This window comes from Lycium ferocissimum, chromosome 10, assembly GCF_029784015.1.
Source record: "Lycium ferocissimum isolate CSIRO_LF1 chromosome 10, AGI_CSIRO_Lferr_CH_V1, whole genome shotgun sequence".
Taxonomy (NCBI): domain Eukaryota; kingdom Viridiplantae; phylum Streptophyta; class Magnoliopsida; order Solanales; family Solanaceae; genus Lycium; species Lycium ferocissimum.
Genome location: NC_081351.1, coordinates 39,884,361 through 39,904,441, shown reverse-complemented (window position 1 = coordinate 39,904,441; position 20,081 = coordinate 39,884,361). Strand labels below are relative to the sequence as shown.

Sequence of the window (20,081 nt, the reverse complement as noted above, 5' to 3'; positions counted from 1 at the left end):
TAATTAACTTGTTAGCACATAAGTTAATCCACCATTTATGCCCTAATTAATTGTCTATAAATATACACCGCTACGGGTAATTATAAACAACAAAAAAAATCAAGACATTCGCTTTGCTAATTTGTTTCGACAAGGAGAAACATAAATGTCTCCTAAACTAACATGAATCCTCCAAGATAAGATTAAGACAATGTGATCATATATATATATTATTTTTTATAATAGAAGAGTGGGTTTAACCACTAGATGGTCAACCCATTCTCACTACTAAAGGGCATTTTCATCATTTTAGGTTCAATGCCCTGTTCTTATTTCATCATTTTAGGTTCTATGCCCTGTTCTTATTTCAATCCACGTGTTCTGGCTGCTTCTTATACGTGGCTTTCATCCAAGTGCCGTATGTGTTCATCCGAAAAATCTCATTGTATCCTTTCTCTCATAGTAAATCAATTTTCTCATCATATCTTCTCAGCTTAGTGTTGTGAAATTTCCAGGTATTTCAACTTTGCTGTGTTCATTTCCATGTTTCTCTCATGTTTTCTTCTCTCTGTGTTTGAATCTTCTATGGATTGATGAAGTTTTTAATCTTTCATTTAAATCTCTAAATCAATCTTCCTCAAATTTTGAAGCCTACGTTATATTTGGGAGTTGATATTGTAGTCTGCAGAAATTTCTAATTTGTGTTTGGGAGTTGATATTGTAGTCTATAAAAATTGGTACTTTTAATTTTATATTCCATAATTGCTGCAGTTGGTACTAAAAAAAAAGGAGAAAAAGGAATGTATTTCCCCTTCATCTTTGTTTTTTCGTTGGATTTGTAAGAATTTATATGGGTATGAGAAAAAGTGAACCAAAAAATTAGTTTTTTTTTAATAAGGTGAATCAAGAAATTATGTGGGTATGGGACCTTGGGCTTCATGCTGAAGAAAGAAGGTGTTGGAGATGAAAATGGTGATAAGGAAGGTTTATTAATGGTTGAACGAAGCAGAGAGAGTAAAGAGAAAGCTCTAGGGAGTGAAGTAGCCATTGAGGGCTGGAGGAAAAAAAAACTCTCACCTGGTGGATAATTAGCACTTAGCAGGATTTTATTGAAATGTCGAATAAAATGAAAAGTGTCCATCAGTATTTGGTGTTATTTCACAATTGACTAGCTACTATTTGTGGTGAGTTTCTCTTTTGTTACTTTTTTTATTTCTTCCAATACTTACTGTATTCCTCCAGTACAGTTATTTCTTACTGTAGTAAGTACTAATTACTGAGGTTTGGGGGTCTTAGAAGGCTTCTTCTTTTTTTTTTTTTTTTTTTTTGACAATGTAACATTTCGTATAATTAAAACTTATAAGGGAGTCCGACACTTTTGTAACTCAGAAAAAAATTGGAACCAAACTAACCCATTAAAAATAAAAATAAAAAAAACCAAACTAGGCTTCGCGCACGGATACGTGCGTGAAAGGCCAAAGTGTACATTTACATTTTGTCCCTTTCACGCACAGAATCTGTGCGAAACCCTTCCCTAAAACCCGACCCAACCTTTATTCTTTCTCTTATCAAACTCAAAAATTAAGGTTTTTTGCGTACTTTGACCGAAGATTAGTCACGTTTCAAAACACCGGAATATAAATATTTTATATAGAACTTAATATTTTTTTTTGTGTACAATAATATCGGCTCATTACATCAAGTATACATATACATTTGGATCGTCGTTTTAGGGGTTGTAAAGTGCTCCGAATTACGTTTGAAAACTTGTTATATTTAGGTTTAAGTGCCATATTTTATAGGGTGCAGATTCTTTTATGTTTTTTTTATTTTGTTATTGTATTGTGTAATCTGCACTTGTTGAATGTGCAAAAATAAATATAGTATTTAAAAATAATTCATCCAATACGAGAGGTTCATAATAATTGAAAAATATTTCATTCCATTAGCAACGAAATACATCATTAAATTACAATAGACTAAAAAAAAAAGAATAAATCAAGTTCTAGACACTCTTCTACTTCCAGATGTGCTGCCACCACGAGATTTTTGCCCATATGAACGCTTATCATGCCCAAATTGCTTACATGTCGAGCACTTGCAAGAGTAAGTCTTTTCGCTAATATCCATTTGATTGTGATAACGGGTTAGCTTGTTTTTGTTTTTTCCCAATTTACGGATATGGTTCTTGTTCGCAATCATAGAAAACGACGCGACTGGCCAATAAGCTTGATCACCAAGGGGACGGAATTGGCCGGAGTATGCTTTAAGGTATTTTACGACCTTATATTCCTCCGCCACATAATCATTTACATTTCGGCCATTCTCTCAAAGCACTTTGCGATCGAGAACATGGCATGTGGTACGTTTGCCACTTACCACAAGTGCATGATTGTGTACGCTCGGTAACGATATGTTTGTTTCTCCTTTCGTCGCAATAACCCGTTCTAACTTCATACACTCGTTGAACGACATCATACTTGGTCATTTGGTGACCCTCTGCCTTTCTTCTATAGTGCTCCATTTTTTTGTAGGGCTTTGGCATCCATGTTTCCTCGTCGGCTAATATAGCTATGGCCTGTCTTGTCCTATTCGCAAATCGCTCCACGACCTGCCTGAAAGTTAGTCTTACCATTGCGGTGACAGGTAGTCCTCGAGCAGATTTGAGGAGTCCATTGAAAGACTCCGAGTCGTTCGTTGTGAGCATGCCCATCTCCTTCCTCCATCGATAAAGAGTCCATTTTTCAACTTCTAATTTCATCAACCAAACATATGCCTCTTCACTCACTTCCTTAGCGACTCCATTTTTGCGACCATTTTCTTTGTTGATCTTTGCATCGCACCCCCACATCTATTTATTTACAAGTGCCATTTCCAAACTTTGTTTGCAAATGAGCCTTTAAGTGCCTTAAGCAATATCGATGGTAAGCATGTGGAGGCTGCCACCTTTCCAGAGTACGCATATTGTGTAATATGCCTTTATGACGATCCGATAGGACACATATACCCCCGACGACCCTTAATAGCATGAGTTTGTAGATGAGTCAAGAACATCCCCCATGTCTCGTTGCTCTCATCGCGGCAATGTGAAAGCAAGAGGGAATATTGACCCGTTGGCATCCATACCTACGCAATTAGGAGCTTAATGTCATATCGGCCATATACACGGGTCCCATCTATCGATATCACATTCTTGCAGGTGAGCAAAACCATCAATACTTGATTTGAATGCCCAAAAGACGAAGTCAAAAATTACGCCTAAAAAAGCCGCCATTGTACAACAAAGGCCAGGATTAGCGTGTTGTGAGCCGCCATATACCCCAAAAGAATGCTCGAAAAGAGGATTCTCAAGTTCCAAAGATCGTTTCAAAAACGTCGACGCCCGAGAAATCCCTTTCTCTTGCTTATGATTTTACCATATTTTGAGTGGACCATGCCAATACAAGTTTTGATAGCATCCCGTAAAGTTTAAATAAACAACATTTAACAATGATATTTTAATTGCTATAAAATATATAATGTAAACTACGTATAAATTACCTTGAGTTTATCAATGTGTTTAAATAACACGAGCAATCATGTTTATATCTAGATTACAATGATCTGCTCGACTTTGTCCCATATCACAAGCGTGCTTGGTGAAATTTTGTGATTTCTACGTACCATCCGCTTAGCACCCCCCGAAGCAACCACCGACCTTGAGTATGTCGCCAAATGGAAATCGACCCTCCATCTTGATCTGTTTAGTCATCAACCTTAAACTCCCTCATACCCTTTACATAATACATTCGACGACCCGTTGCAACATCTTTTTTTATGTGAGCGCGTTCCGCTGTAATGACGCATTACGGGTCATGGGATTTTTTTGTTCAATCCACGTTTTTTGGTGACTTTGATAATCATCTCTCGTGAAGACAAATGCATCCTCACGACCTTGGGAGACCGTCAAGATATGGAATATAGTCGAGAATGGCATTGCGTTACAAAAATTTCCTGTCGAATTGGGTTTTCGACCACTCTGGAGGTGGTACGTGGTGTTGAGTTGGTTCTAGTTGGTTTTGGGGACTACAATGCGTATCTTCATCCCCTTCACTATCTTCATCATCAGTTACCTCTGCATTATTAGCGGATTCATCGCCATCACTCTCTGATGTATCCATATAACGTGGACAATCGGCGCCATCTAAGAAAAGGCCTCCTCCTACACGATAAAAAGCATATGTTAAATTCCAAATTCACAAATATATATATATATATATATATATATATATATATATATATATTAATTATTTAGCATCTAGTGTGATAAACACACGCACATATTGATTGTGAGCATGGTATGGAGAATGATCAACTCCACCAACCGGATCGCCTTTTATCCACACAGTACCACCGAGAGTTTTGATAATAATCAATCGCACCGAATCGGGAATTATTATAATAATCGACTCCACCGACCGAGAATTATTGTAATAATCCGCTCCATTTGGACTAAGAGTTCGATAATAATGACTTGCTCCGCTAAATTGAGATGACCGCCCAATCTTACTCGTATCGGTCTATAACCCTACAAAGATTTAAAAATGGTTATTTATCAATACATACGGTAAACACGTGCTCTTTTACAAAATAATAATATAAGAATGCATATTTACCGAGTTTGATTAAATTGTTGGGTAAGATTTTCCAAATGCACTGCCACTCAAAATACCCCCGTGAACTAAAATCTCCATACGTGTTAGCTTGGTAGGGCATTGTTGCGGGACCTCTCTCGGGTATCTTTTCAACATACATCTCCAGAACATTAAAGGCGACTAAATGTTTTAATTTTTCTGACGCATTCAAATAATCCCTTAAAGAATCATCATCATTGATATAATGCCTACCATGAAGCACTATACCATTGGAAACTGATTGTGGATATCACCGCACATTATAGAGATTTCATACTTATCTGAACTAACCTTCATTTTTTCACATATGTAAGTGACTAGTGATTCGCAAGACATTTCAAGTGGACATTTAACATGAACGTTTGGTCTTTTATTGTAACGAACTGTACTATTGTCATCAAGGATAATACCATCCCAATGTATTGAAACCTTAACTGGTGGAATATCTTGAGCCATTTTTGTATGACTTAAGATAGGTTTTTTTAAATGACTTAAGAGACTTAAACTTATGAAATGGATGAGTTTTTACCTCGTCCAACATTCTTCTTAAATAGATTCATATTCACCCAGCTATGCGCGAACATTGCGTAATATGAATTTAATTCAAATAAATGGTCAAAAATTCAGCATTGTGTTGTCCAATCGATCCTTTAGGTGTCATAAAAAAGTGAAATTGGCATGCATGATGTGTTGTCAAATCATGTCCTATTGCGCGCAAGAACATTGCGAATATGAATTTAATTCAAATAAACGGTCAAAAATTCAGCATTGTGTTGTCCAATCGGTCCTTTAGGTGTCATAAAAAATTTGAAATTGCATGCATGATGTGTTGTCAAATCATGTCTGTTTATTGCAAGAACATTGCGTAATATGAATTTAATTCAAATAAACGGTCAAGATGCAGTACTATACATAACATGACTGACAAACAACTAGTATTCACTTTAAAATGAGTTATCATGACATTCTACAACCAATTTGAAAATCTTGATTCTATTACATGTTTTACCCCAAAGAAAATATTTGAAGCAATGGGTGGACATGAACTAGATGATGATGATTTTCATTACTCAAATAACCCTAACAAAAGATTCAATCAAGAATATAATAAAACAATGAGAGGGGAGTGGAATTGGCGTGTTAGGGAAGCTTCGCTAATCTGAGCAAAAGTTAGCTTGATAGGGCTTAAACGCCCAAAAAACGTGCTATGTTAATGCCTCGCGGAACTCCACAAGAGTTTAATTTTGCTCTTTAATCGTTTTCGCGAAGAGAACAATCGGATGCAAATACGTTACCATAAAAGGTAGAATATGGTATACATGGTAGCACAAGATTTAGATCCCAAGTGGGATTCGGACCGTGAAATGTCCGATGAAGATTAATATTTTTCTTATAATAAGGTAAGTAGGTAGGGTCATAAAGACCCCCCCCCCCCCCCCCCCCACCCCCCCGGTACTTAGGGGTTTACAACTATATAAGTGTCACGACCCAACCGAGGGTCGCGACGGCACCGGTGCTAACCCACCCGACACCTCTTAACATACTTTCACATTACATCTAAGGTGAGCCACATAGCTAAATCATACTTTTCATTCATCAATCATACTAATCCTATTGGGCGTCAATTCATTTATATCATCATTAGCAACTATGCCCATATCAATGTACATAAGCCGACAAGGCTAGCAAAACAATATCCCAAAATATAGGCCGACAAGGCCAAACACATCTAACCATATACATATGTCTACGAGCCTCTGAGTTAAGAATATGTCATATCGTATAAAGGGACGAACTCCCCGCCGTGCCTATAAATATATACACAAAAGAATGAATACCAAAAGCTGTAGCTCCGAATGAAATGGAGCTCCGCTATGTAGTCCCCGAGAAATATAGCTATGGATCGTCGTTTCCGGCCACTGCGGGCGTGACGCACGCGATCACAAACAAAAGGACGTCGCACGAAGAATGTCACCGAGAACGTAAAGCACATCAATATCAATATGAAAGCATAATAGGCACACACGGGAATAACATAGGATGGGAGATAATAGTATCATTGTCATAGCACTTACTTGCTTTTTATAGGGACATGCCATTTCTATTGCGTATCCGTGTACATACATCCATATCTGTACCCGTATACGTATCCGTACTCATTTACCTTTCGTATCCATTTTCGTATTCGTATTCATATTTCCATTTATACTAATATTCATATCATTTACATATCATATTACATTGCATATACATAGCCTTTACATAGCATACCCGACCATGAAGGTTCCGTGTTTCACATACCTAGCCCTACCAAGGCTCGGTGTTATACATACCGCCCTACCAAGGCTCGGGGGTATCCGTACTAACCGGTGGCGCGCGCGCATTAGATATACATATCTACTATATTCTACCCGGCCATATAAGCTCGGGGTTTCATAATAGCCACACATGGGCACATATACATATAAGCTCATAAGTATCTTTAGCATCATTTCTATCGTCGTTCATTACACCTATCCATAGAGGATTACTCATCATATAAGGAGCTTAGTACAATCGTAACATATTGAGGATTTTGAGCTTCGTAGCTTTTAGAGATCGAATCATTGGAGAATATCATAGGTTCGTAAAAGAATAGATATTTGGCCAAAGAACCATGCCTTATGAAAGAAGGGTTAGCCTTACATACCTTTCCGTTCAACTATTCTATCACTTGCACGTTCTTCTTCAATGCTCACGTTTCTACCTTCATTAGAGTGCATACTAACATTAGAAAATCGATAGCATACTTGACTAAAGTTAGAGAAAATTGGACAGCATCTCCTTTATTTATACTACTTCCTCCATATAAGGCGGTTATTTCTATGTTAGTTGGGGCTTGCAGATTACTTTTTTTACTTCCTTTGACTACTCCTGAGATATAGTGGAAAGACTTTGGGTTTGGGGGCGGATCGACATGTTAGCTTGCTGTCATTAAATTAGCACTTAGGGGCAGTTTGGACTTTTCGGCATATCGACGTGTCTTCTAGCCCAAATTTTAATACGCAGCTCATCCATATCTTCATTAGCGGTGTTCATTGTTTGGCTCTTTTAGGGGTATTGGTGGTAATGGAACTATGGGTTTCTTGGTGATTCATTTTGATGGAGGGCTACGAACTCTACAGAGAATAGAAAGATATGGCTTTTGTTTATTTTCTTCACCAAAATAAATAAATTGAACTAGAGGAAGAAGAAGAATAGGGATGACTCCATTCAGGTTTGCTCCTCTCAATTCTGCCCAAATTTTCTTCTCCTCTTCTCTTCTCGTCTCTTCTCTTCATCTGTTTTTTGCTTAATTTAAGTTTTCTTTGTTGGGGTTTCATGGTCTTGCTTTATTGTTATTGGTAATCAAAATTTGGTGTTTATTTCTTTTGGATGCATTTTCCCCTGAATTCCGGCAGTATAGTTGACATGATTTTTTTTGTTGACTTTGGTATGAGCAAGTGTTTTGCCCCTTGAAGCTTATTTTGAGTTTGTTCATTGGATTGTGGTTTCGGCCTATATTGCTAGGAGAGATTTTTCTTTTGCGTGGTTTAACTTTGATTGTAGCACTAGGAATAAGTTCTTCCTCCTTAAAAGAAAATATGCGATATTTTCATGTCATGATTCTTGGTCCAACACTCTCCTACGAAGGTAATTTTCTCAATCAATATGCTAAGTAAATGAAAGTCCATGTTGCTATTGTGGTTCACATTGTATAGTAAATATTAATGGGTAAGCGTGTCCTAACTTATTTTAATTACTGAATTGTTGTGTCAATTATATATGTGCCAGATCCACATGTTTATATAATACCAATGATATGCAATTAATTTATTACTTATTTCTTGATGAGAGTTTTCTATAATTTGGAAGCATTAATTAGGTAACAAGAGTAACTGTGCAGTTTGAGGAATATTGAGATGGAGGGAGAAGTGCAAGTAGCAGAATTAACTACTTTTTTTCATCCTTTTACAATCTTCTTCACTCAAATTGCTGTCCTGTGAGTGCATAAGGTATATTTTTGGCTTATTTCGGATGCTTGAAGGCCCCGCTGACCATTATGACTATAGCCCTCGGTAAGTTAACCAAAGACGAAAATGGAAAAATGCCATCTGTGCTTTAGCTTTCCAACTGTTGGATATTCTTTTGAATCATCTTAGCTACTGTAGATGATGAAATTTTATTAAAAGTAAATTCACAAGAAATTCGAATTATATTAAATCCAAGGTATATTAATCCGAACAAATATTATGGGCTAATATAATTGGATTAATTGCTTAAGTCCAATTAGTATGGATTTAATTGAAAGACCAATTTATTTGGGCTAGTCTATCTTGTCGACTTCACATGATGAGCCCACTCTATTAGCCCAAAGTCCGTGCCACGTATCAAATGACGCTGGCGCTCCAAGTCAAGTCAAGGACCAGTCAAATCATGCCACGTGCATAAGTGACGCAGCATGCCAAAACAATAGAAGAACCAATCAAATGTCGCCAAGTGTTCAAATGACAAGGTTCAACCAATCATATACAAACCCTAGCTCTCCTCCCCGCAACTATAAATAGGGGTCTTCACAAAGCCAAAAAGGGGGAAGAAAAAAAAAAAATACATGAAGAGCTCTCGACCTAAGTGCTTCTTTTGCATACTAAAAGTCTTCGCTCCAAGTGGTGAGCCGCAAGTTTCCATACCTCTACGTTTGTGATTAAAGCTCTGTTCCGTATTCGTAGTGAAGTATCAACAACAAGTGATCTGTCCATTCAAGAACAAGCAAAGCCCTTGATTGACGGCCGCAATATCGTCAGAAGAATCGAGCAGAATTACATCTTTTTATTTAAGATTTCATAAAGATTGTAACCCCCGCACAAATTCTTGAAATCAAATATTACTCTTTGTCGCTATTTTTCTTGTCTTGATTATTATTTTCAGGAACGAAAGATTAGTCGTTACAGCTACAAAGAAGAAAAGGAAGCTATACGCAGTGTAGTTAAAGGTTCCCAAGGTGATAGTACTGCATTTTTTGGTAAATTTTATAAATGGCTCATTTGGATCTCCTGCTTAATTTCGATCATCTTAAAAATAATATTATCAGCTGGCTTGATCTTTTTGTTAAAAAAAATCTATCCGTATGTATCATCAACATTGTAATTGTACTCCAAAAAGACTAGCTCTTTATGTTGCCTTGAGGGTCCTCCATTGGGAATTAATGTGGTTGACGTATACAACAGTGCTTGGTTATGTGGTACTTTTGGGGAACATTACTAAGCTAAAGGTTTTCCTCATTGGAGTTTGGGCTTCTTTTTTACCAGACAGCATGTTCCAGTTATCGTCCGGGCTAATATTTCGCTCTGCCACTGTAACACAAAAAGGCAAGAGATAATGAATGCTTCTGTTTTAAGAATGGCCTTGTAGAATTTTACCTTATCAGAAAAATAAACTAAAAAAAATAATGGCCTTGTAGATGTGTATCTTCACTAAAATATTACTAGACTAGATGTTGTATTTAGGCAACTACATACATGTTTTACTTTTAGACACCTTATAGGCGTTATGTTTCCCTGAATCAAGCTCTATGAAAGTCAAATAAACGGAACTGTGTGAGTTGAATCTGCAAATTGGTCTAACCTATAGTTTTATCCCTGTCACTCCTATTGGCTCAAATGATAAGTCAATAGTACAAAAGGTCCACAACTCTTGAACATTTTCCTTGTTTGATTAAGGGAGCAATAAGATGACATATGCACTTATGTACATCAATGGAGTTATGCATTTGATTTATGTAAAACTTTTGCAGGAGCTTGCTGGGCATTCTCGGCGTGTGGAGCCATGGAGGGAATAAATGCAATAGTCGCAGATGAAGTTATTAGCCTCTCTAAATAAGAACTTATCGGTTATATAGCTATAAAGTTGGATTTATGGACCCTGCTTTTGAATGGGTGATCAACAATAGTGGCATTTCAGTAGTTGGTTATCCCTTAACTGCCTTTCAAGGCACTTGCAATTACAACTAGGAATGTGATAATTAATTTCATATCAAGTTACATCTTTCAAATATTTTCCTTTTTCAAAACTTGATCGTAGTTCTAATAATTTGCTCGGCAAGCAATTAAGAAATTCTATGACCCAACTATCTCATGTTATGCTCGATGTGTTGTTTATAAAACAAATATTCTTTGATGTATGATTTTGTAATTGTATTTGATTCTGGCTTTTAATTTATGTTTTGCCAATGGTAAGTTGTTCCAATTTGAATTAATGAACTAACATTTATATGAATTGTATTATTTATATATTTAATTTCAAGTTGTTGAGCATGGGCATATCTCATCTAGTCATAACTAGTAACATGAGTTCTATGACCATCCAAGGAGAATGATAGAACTTTCCGAGGGTGGCTTACTAGCTTATGAAGCACGCATGGAATTTTTCATTGCCCTAAGAACGAATTTTCTCTTCTAAACAAAAAGGGAATCATTCTCTTCCCTTGATTGAAATCAAAGTAACCTGGTTTGATACCCTTGTGAATGATTTAGAGAGAGGAATCAGTTGGAAGTCTATGAATTTTCTAACTAAAAAACGCATGCATGGAAGCCAGCGCAGGATTAATTTCTGAATTTGATCCATCTAGTGAGTGGCACAAGGAGGAATTTGATGTTCTTATAGTCCATATCCCAGGTATGATTAATATGTTTCCATACACATGTATATCTTGTCCCACAAAATTCTTCAAAAGGAAATAGCAAATGGGAATTACTTTTAAAGAAATTTGTTTAAAATATCTTCCATTATGCAAAGGTTAATTCTTTTCTAGATACAAGCTCTCATTTATTTAAATAATAATAAAAGTACTAATTCTTTTTTAACAAGTTTCTAAATATATTGCATCTTGAAGTTGGCTAATGATTATTCTTTTTTCCTTTTATCTCAGTCATTACGTTGGCTAATGCTTATTCTCTCTTTCCTCTATCTCGATTATTATTAGGATGAAAATACAAAAGTAAAATATTTGTGCCTAATGGTTCAATAAAACTACGGAAAAGGGTCAATAATGCCCTTAAACTATGTGAAATTGAATAAAAATGCCCTCCATTCATAGTTTGGTCCAAAAATGCCCTTAAACTATGCGAAATTGAACATAAACTATGTGAAATTGAATAAAAATGCCCTCCGTTCATAGTTTGGTCCAAAAATGCCCCTATCGTTACTTTATTGGGTCAAAAAGGCCCTTTTCCTAATAAACATATTGTTTCTTTTGTTTTTAAACATATTTTTTATATAAAAATATTAGTTTTTAAAGAAACGTTTTCTTGTTTCTTTTCTTTTAAAATCCCTTTAACTAATAAAAAAGTGGAAAGTAATTTTTTTTTTCTTCCTAATCTCGTTTCATCAATTAAAATAGAATTACCCTATGTACTTTTTAAACTGATAATATATATCATATATATAAGATCATGGTAACCCATCTTTAATTTTCGTTTAGATAACGATAAAATTCTTTTTCCTATTAAAATAGGAAATATTTTTATTTTTTAATCTTTTTTAAATTAAAATAGGATAAGCATTTGCTGTTGTAATCCTTGGTTTAAAAGTTAAAATGAAAAAGGGTCAACAAAAACTCCATCGACGATAACTTAAAGATATTTTGTGATTTGAAGCAATATAATAAATTTCTTGATTTATAGCACTATGATTGTTGTATCTTAACTTTAAAAGAAGGATAGGTAGAAAAAAGAAGGAATTATGCGAAAGTTCAAAAGTTGAAATAGAAATATTTGTTACCTTAAGTATGGTTAAAATATTATTTTAGTTAATTAAATCTCAACGGTAATCTCAAATCATGACACGTGTTGTTATTCAAAAAAGAACTTGGGAAAATGGAGAGGAGGTCATGCGCGCATCCGTCCCACTTTTTGCATGCATTATAGCTAATTTATAGTAGAGCTAATTGATAGTAGTATATGTTACATGATAATATACCCAAATTAATTAAACATAGTATATTATTTTACGCTATTTAAACAGAAAATAAAACTATTTCTGATTTTGTTTGAAGATAAAACCTACATCAGAAAAAGATATATGCTATTCTTTTTTAATCATTTAATTTATCTAATTATATAGGAGTATTTGTTTATGCTCCTCGCTTATCCTCCATCCTTTGGTTTTCCCTCAAATGTAATACCAAATTTTAGTCTTCTTTTCACTTTTTTTTTTCTTCCAAGAATTCACCAATAAACAAGGCTTGAAGGTGCAAATTAGCAATTTGGGAGCGGTTAAGATTTCTGGAGATCGTCAAGTGGGTAATTCAAGAATTAGATTTTATAAGGAGTTCCCAATACCAAAAGACTATAATACAGATGAAATCCAAGCAAGACTTGCAAAAGGTTTTCTCAAGATTTCATTTCCAAAGAAAAGTTACAGCCCCTCCTAAAGCAGATGAAGAAACAATACCAACTTTAAAAGAGGGATATAATCCTACTATCTCCATGAAAGTAGAGGACAAAACATCAAATAAATCAAGAATATCGAAGAAGATCACGAATATGAGTGTTGCAGCAATGGTGGTTGCTGTGGTTTCTGCCATCACTAGCTTTACTTACTATGTGTATAGGTCTGCAACAGTTGAAGAGTAGTTTTAGTTACCTATGCAAGAAATGAGTTGGGATCGTTGTGGTGATTTAAAATGTGGTGTAAATATTTTACGAACATTTGGGAATTTCTATTAGATGGATTTGGTTTATTCTTTAAGATTCCGTTTGGACTTGCCATGCAAATTTAATTAGTCTATAATTCTACTAAGTGATAAATGTCACTTTTTAAATGCTGAAATTGATTTAAAAAATAAACAGTTATATTGGGATCGATAGGGCGGTAACAATTGCAAAATCTTGAACGACAGTAAATCAGACAACAAAGAAAACTATACTAAAAGAAGTGTAATATTTCAATATATATATATATAGTCTATGAGAAAACTAATATAAAAAACATAAAACCTATTGAGAGAATAATCTCACCCTAAACAAAACTACTGTATTGTCGATGGTACTGTGTTGTGTATAAGAAGAAAGTATTTTTTTATTTATAGAAGTCCAAAACTTTCCTCCAAAAAAAGGATAGATATGGTAGAGTCACTTTTCATGGAGGAAATTTAGCTTTTTCTGGCAAGAAAACCTTTTTGAATTAAAACACAATTATGGTATAATTCAAATACGGTAATAAATTCAGGATAAACTCTAACAAGTTAGGTGCATGAATATAAGTACTGAAGTTAGAAAAAAAAAAAACATTGATGTGTTTTGTAAACAAGTGATATTCTGTTAAGAATATTGATGTGCTTGGTAAACAAGTGATACTCTGTTAAAAGAACTGAAATATCTTTAAATCTATTAACATAGTAAAGAAACTGATTACTATAAGATTTTTATTTTTTTCAAAATACAAAACAATTTATGTTTCAATTTACCACCAATGAATATGTTTTGCTGATTGTTAAATCTAAAAGAAAAGCAAAACATATTCATTGGTGGTACTTCTTTCTTTTAGATCTAGCCATGTAGGTTGAGCACTTGAAGAGAAGAGTATTTCGTTCCGCAATTCCTTGCTGGCATTGCACATAATCCAAAAGTGACGATTGCATTACACTTTTCGCAAACCATTTGCAAATCTGGTTCAACATCATCCTTCGTCAAAGTACCATCTACAAGGTAGAGCTTGTTCTTTCCTAGCAGGGAAAGCCTCATAGCTCGACTCCAAATAGCGTAATTGTCCATTCCAGAGAACAAAATCCCAACCGAAATTGAACCAGGTCCATCTCGAGGATACAAGTACAACGGATGATTGTGATCAATGATCGAACTCTATCGGCCATGAAACTAGGGATTTGCACCACATCTGAAAACTAAATTTCTTGATTGTTCTCTATTATCTTCGAAGAAATTCCTAAATTCAGATGATATAAGTTCTGATACCATGTGTTTCACAAATTTTTATTGATCTCAATAAATCAAATTAATATACGAGCATGGACGAGGAGCGTGTGAAGATAGAAATGATGAGGAAATAAGAGAGGAAGATGAAAACAGGAAGCAAATGATCACCGTAATTGCATAATGAAAAATCTAATGAACTATACATCTTTGTACATGTATATATCAATAACCAAAATAGTAAGCCTAATTAAGCACCTTAACTGACTTAATAACAACCTAGTCACCTAAGAGAGAAAATGATATAATTACCCATGTAGGCTATTTACAAAATAACCCTTGCAGTTACTAGAAACTGCAATACAAGTAATACCGTTACAAAAGCTATAGGTGTGAAATCCTTTGGCAAACAATGATCGTGCCCTTTCTATTCACTAAAGTTTCGTAGTGCGTCTTTACATCTGACCTTGAATAACCTAATTTATTATAACAGATAACTTTCATAGGCCACACACGTCAGGTTAAGATCGTCTTATACGAGAATTAATTCCAATTTGGTTGCCATTTTGTATGTATAACAAGAATGCAGGGGGTGGATATACAATGTCCGATTATGGGTTCCGGAACCCATGAATCTCTTTATCCAAAATCTTATATTTTATATATAGAAAAATTCTTTAACTGATATAGTTTTGTTATCCCGAAAACCAGAATCAAAAGAACCCGATGGCTCCACGGAAAAGTTGAACCCGCTTCAGGTTTGGCCTTGTAATCGGAGAGGGTTCTACTCACCTTGGCCTCGATTGAATTCTTCACTTTTGTATTTTTCCACAGAACAACACTCCAGCCAAATAAAAACACCATACACATCCCAATTTTTCAAACCATAAGTTCTCAAATCAAGGTTTTCCATGTCTTTTGCTAGATTTCTTCAATATACTTTCTCATTCTTTTATTTTTAGTTTCTCTCTTATATTTTGTTACATATTTTATTCTATGTTATAACCATTGTCGTGACCCACCTCCTGCAAAAAGAAATTGTGTTTAAGTGATTTGTTACTCTGTAAATATATATCATCTGTTTTTATAAAAATTAAAATCACGAGGGGTTATTTCATATTAATCAAAAAGAAAAGGGTCAAACAGCAAATAAATAAAAGTGCAAAAAACGTAAAAAGAAAAAAGGACAATGAAATCTGTAAACAACTAACATTTGAGAAGTTTCCAAATTTAAAAGTCGTCTCTCTCTCTCTCTCTCTTCTTTGTCGGTCCTCTGTGGGAGACTATTTGATCTGCATTTACGATGGCATCCCATTTTGATTTGTGTCCTTTGTAAAAATATATCAAAAATCGGTACTCATTTCTTGGCTATTACTATATGTATTGTTTACCGCTTAAAATGATTTTAGGATTCATAAGTAATTTTTTTGTTTAGTAGGATTAAAGACAAGTGAATAGTATCCGTTCTCAAACTCTTTTGAACACAATAGCTTGGTATCAATGACTACAAATGATCATAATAGTGAAAGAAAAGCGATCGTAGATAATATATGTAAAGATGTTGTTCAAGCCTCAAGAGTAAAAATAGATATCTTTCAAAGTTCGAGAGAAAAAGTTCTTGGGGTTACAATTCTCAAAGATGAGATGATCAGGCCTCTTCCCTCAGAAAGCATATTTAACAATGCCAAACCTAGACTTTTCGATCCTAAAAGTACGATTAATGTGACGTGCCACGAATTCAAACGTTCTCCCATGCTACCGGCCCGACTCGAGAGTCGAAAGATGTGATGTTGGTTTGTGGGAGGATGGAATCCCCCGTCGTTCTCGCGACCCAACCGATGAGTCGATGCAGTGCCTCGACCTCTATTGACCAAGCACCCTATACTCGTACTTTGAACATCACCGACTGGCCGGGAGGCCCATATGACTTATTACGGAACCATGCCGACTCATACAAGAACAACATCAAGAACTACGCATCAATCTTGTCAACCGTCCGTGCATATATGCATACATATATATATATATATATATATATATATATATATATATACATACATATATATATATACATACATATATATATATACATACATATATATATACATACATATATATATATACGTACATATATATATATATATATACATACATATATATGTATGTATAGATATATATATATATATATGTATGTATGTATATATATATATATGTACGTATGTATATATATATATATACGCGTATATGTATACAACAAACTCGTTCTTTTGTTGTACGAGCGTAATAATAATGACGGAGGAACATATATATATATATATATATATATATATATATATATATATATATATATATATATATATAAAGGCCGCTACATATGCTGTACAACAAAAGAATGGGAGCCGACAAGGCTACATCACGTGCCAACTACATACAACTGTCTACAGACCTCTAATGGAATAGAAAATTGTAGAAAGGACGGGACAGGGCCCCGCCATACCCATATATGCATGTACATCTCAAAATGGCATACCAAAATGAATTTCTGATTCCGGGCGGTGGAGCGCGCGACTAATCTTTGAGCGAAAGTCCTACGAGGCCGGACCGCTATCCGTTCACCCGAACTCGCGAGTACGGGCGGAGCCCCCTTCCCCCGAGCAATGAGTCGGTACGGATAATGTACCGAGTATGTGAGATAAGAACAATAATATATATAAGATCATAAAGATATCAAACCCATACGGAAGCGAAAACATCTCGAATGCATTTGTGGTCGAACATCCGGGAACATGTCCGCATAACTACGTATAACTAAAGAGAAAATTCTATGGCGTATGATATGCATAGGTCATAACATGAGCGTTGGTGCGGGAAACGTTCGGCCCCGATCCATATATCATATGCTAGTCTTGAAGAACATAGCCCGATCCATATATCATATGTTAGTGCCGAGAAACGTACGGCCCGATCCATATATCATCATCATCATCATCACTGTGCACCACCTGATCAGGTGGTAATGCGTATATAACGTCTATCCCTTTTCCCATACCCCATATACATATAATATACGCGAATATAACACCATCTCGGCGGGTGTTCGATATGCGTATGTACAATGGATGCAATGCGTAAGTACAATGTGTAACTAGAACTCTCGGCGGAGTGACATAAGGTCGTTACCTCCGATAGACATCCTTTCGAGCTAACATCATCAACATATGAATCTCGGGGACCCCGAGGACGAGCATGAGTAATCATAACAAAGGGGTATAGTGATCATCAAAGATCGAGGTACTCCTCAAGCCAAGAGTAAGTAATATGGAAGTTCGTTTATACGTTGTTCGCTCATATCATAAGATCATGCCAAATAGAAAGAAGGACAGCCTTAACATACTTCGAGCGTATCTAATCGTCCAACATCTACTATCGAGCTCATAAGTATACAATCAAGATAACATAGGCCACAATTCAAGTGCGAAAGGAACTTAACGAATCTCGGACAATATCTCCTTCATAAACTTAATAATCCCTCAATTCCCCATTCAACCAAAACATCAACAACAACACTTAACAACAATATCAATACTTACATATCAAAACATAATCGAATCTATTCCAAATCCTCTCCCAAAACATCCCCTAGCATTCAACTCTGTGCTTTATAACTATAGAACCACTAAAATTCTTGATAAATAACCTCAAACACAAAGGTGGAATCTTATACATACCTTGAAGGGAGAATACCAAGAACCAACTTCAACTCAAACTTCCAAGCTCCACAACTTCAATGGAACCCTAGGACAACCTTTCTTCACCGGCTTCGGGTTTTACGGGGCTCGAATCTGCTAGTATTCCGCCATTACGATGGAAATTGTGAAGGGGAAATATGTTAGGTTTCTCTAGTTGGGAATGAAAAAAATATGAGGATTAAAATGTGAAGCTACATATATATAAATGAACTAGAAAGTTCCCGGTGGGGCGGACTGAAGCGGGTCGATGTGCCCGTCGATGACATATATATATAGGTCGAACTAGAAAGTTACAGTAGAGCGATTTGATGAGCGGCTGATGGCCGCCGACACGTCGATGACGGCCGACTTGCACCATCAATCAACCACCCGGAGATTCGCAGACGGTGGCTTGTCGACGGCGTGGGTGACGCATGTCGACGGTCCGTCCAAGGGGCCCGGACTTGCCAGTTCCCCGAGTCATTCCTACCCCCGCGCCGATTCAATTTGTTTAGCTTTAATCCTATCGCATGGGCAAGAACGCATACTTATACTTTGGTACACATGAGGTAAGGCACGTAATATCTCAAAAAACTCGGTAACATTCTCATACTAGCTGTGATAAACCACCCATAAGCCAAGGACTTTATTGCGACGGAAACGAGAGCAAGAATGCCGATGACGAGCCCAGGCTCTCTCGTTTCCCCGAGACCCCCAAGACTTCGCCCTTTTTCTCGTGCACAACCTAGGGTTCCTCGTCCACAAGCCTTCTTCTCCATGGCGCTCATCGTGGCGCCATCTTTTTTTACTATATTTTACGATACGGATAGTCCCCCCACTTTCGACATCTTTATTTCACCGAAAGTTTCAGTTCGTGCGTAAATATAGTCAAAACTTTCCCAACATTTCATCGACGAGACGTTCTATCATCAATGGCATTAATTCCCTCCTCTACTCATTCAGCAGGCGTCTTTTCAATCATACCGATTAGCGTTTCTGTGACGATGCGTGACTTTCTTTGATTTCTGGGTACGATGACTACTTCCCTATTTAAACCACGCCATGGTTCCGACACAAGTATATATGTCTCTCTCACATCTCGATCCCTTAAGTTAAATCTCCCAATTCTCGATATACCATCTTTTCCTTTCCCATTTCATGAAGAAACTTATGCTTTAATGGCATCCTCGCCATATTCTTCGTTGCACTTCCAACCCTTCCTCCGTTTATCCTTCAGAAGAACATATTGATATGGTATTCAACATGCCAACCGCCGACTCGTTAGGGCGAAATGCAAAGATCGGCCATTACCCATGCCAGATATCCTGTTACTTCCTCCCCGGTTTCCAATACCATAGGGATTCCATCGTCCATGTCATGCTGCGAGGAGCTTGTAGGATGGCATCAACTCTTTGATTTGGATGACATTCTTCCCAAGTGTGGTGAAGATTGTAACCGGGCTCAAAGGTAGAAGTTTGGGCAATAGGAACTAATGCTCGAATCTTCCTCATCACACCGAGGGTTTCTCCATGATTTCACCTACCCATTTACCATAGATTTTAGCTTCCCCCTTTTTTCGTTGATGGAACCGCCCCCACTACGAGTGTGTTTTAAAGACCCCCAAATTGGGAGGGTCCATTCATCTGGATTTGGGGACCGGGCCGGGGGATTTCTCTTTACCTATGATCCTATCACCCCCACATGCCCGGGGGGGGATGATTCCCGCCCCCGGGGGGCCCGGGGTTTTGATCACA

The 20,081-nt window shown here is 36.4% G+C and overlaps 1 long non-coding RNA gene across 4 annotated transcripts in view; it reads left to right on the top strand.

Annotated features, from left to right (window-relative positions):
• The first annotated feature begins 217 nt into the window (after nt 1–217).
• LOC132033832 (uncharacterized) overlaps nt 218–20,081 on the top strand; it is a 21,771-nt gene continuing 1,907 nt past the window's right edge. Inside the window, exons 1-5 of one of the 4 annotated variants that reach the window (XR_009408881.1) lie at nt 218–292; nt 326–494; nt 7,747–7,908; nt 10,465–11,345; nt 12,893–13,139. This is a non-coding gene — a long non-coding RNA (uncharacterized LOC132033832). Of the gene's footprint in view, nt 293–317; nt 495–877; nt 1,164–7,746; nt 7,909–10,464; nt 11,346–12,892; nt 13,142–20,081 lie in introns of those variants that run through there. The other 3 variants (XR_009408880.1, XR_009408879.1, XR_009408882.1) reach the window with 3 other exon arrangements.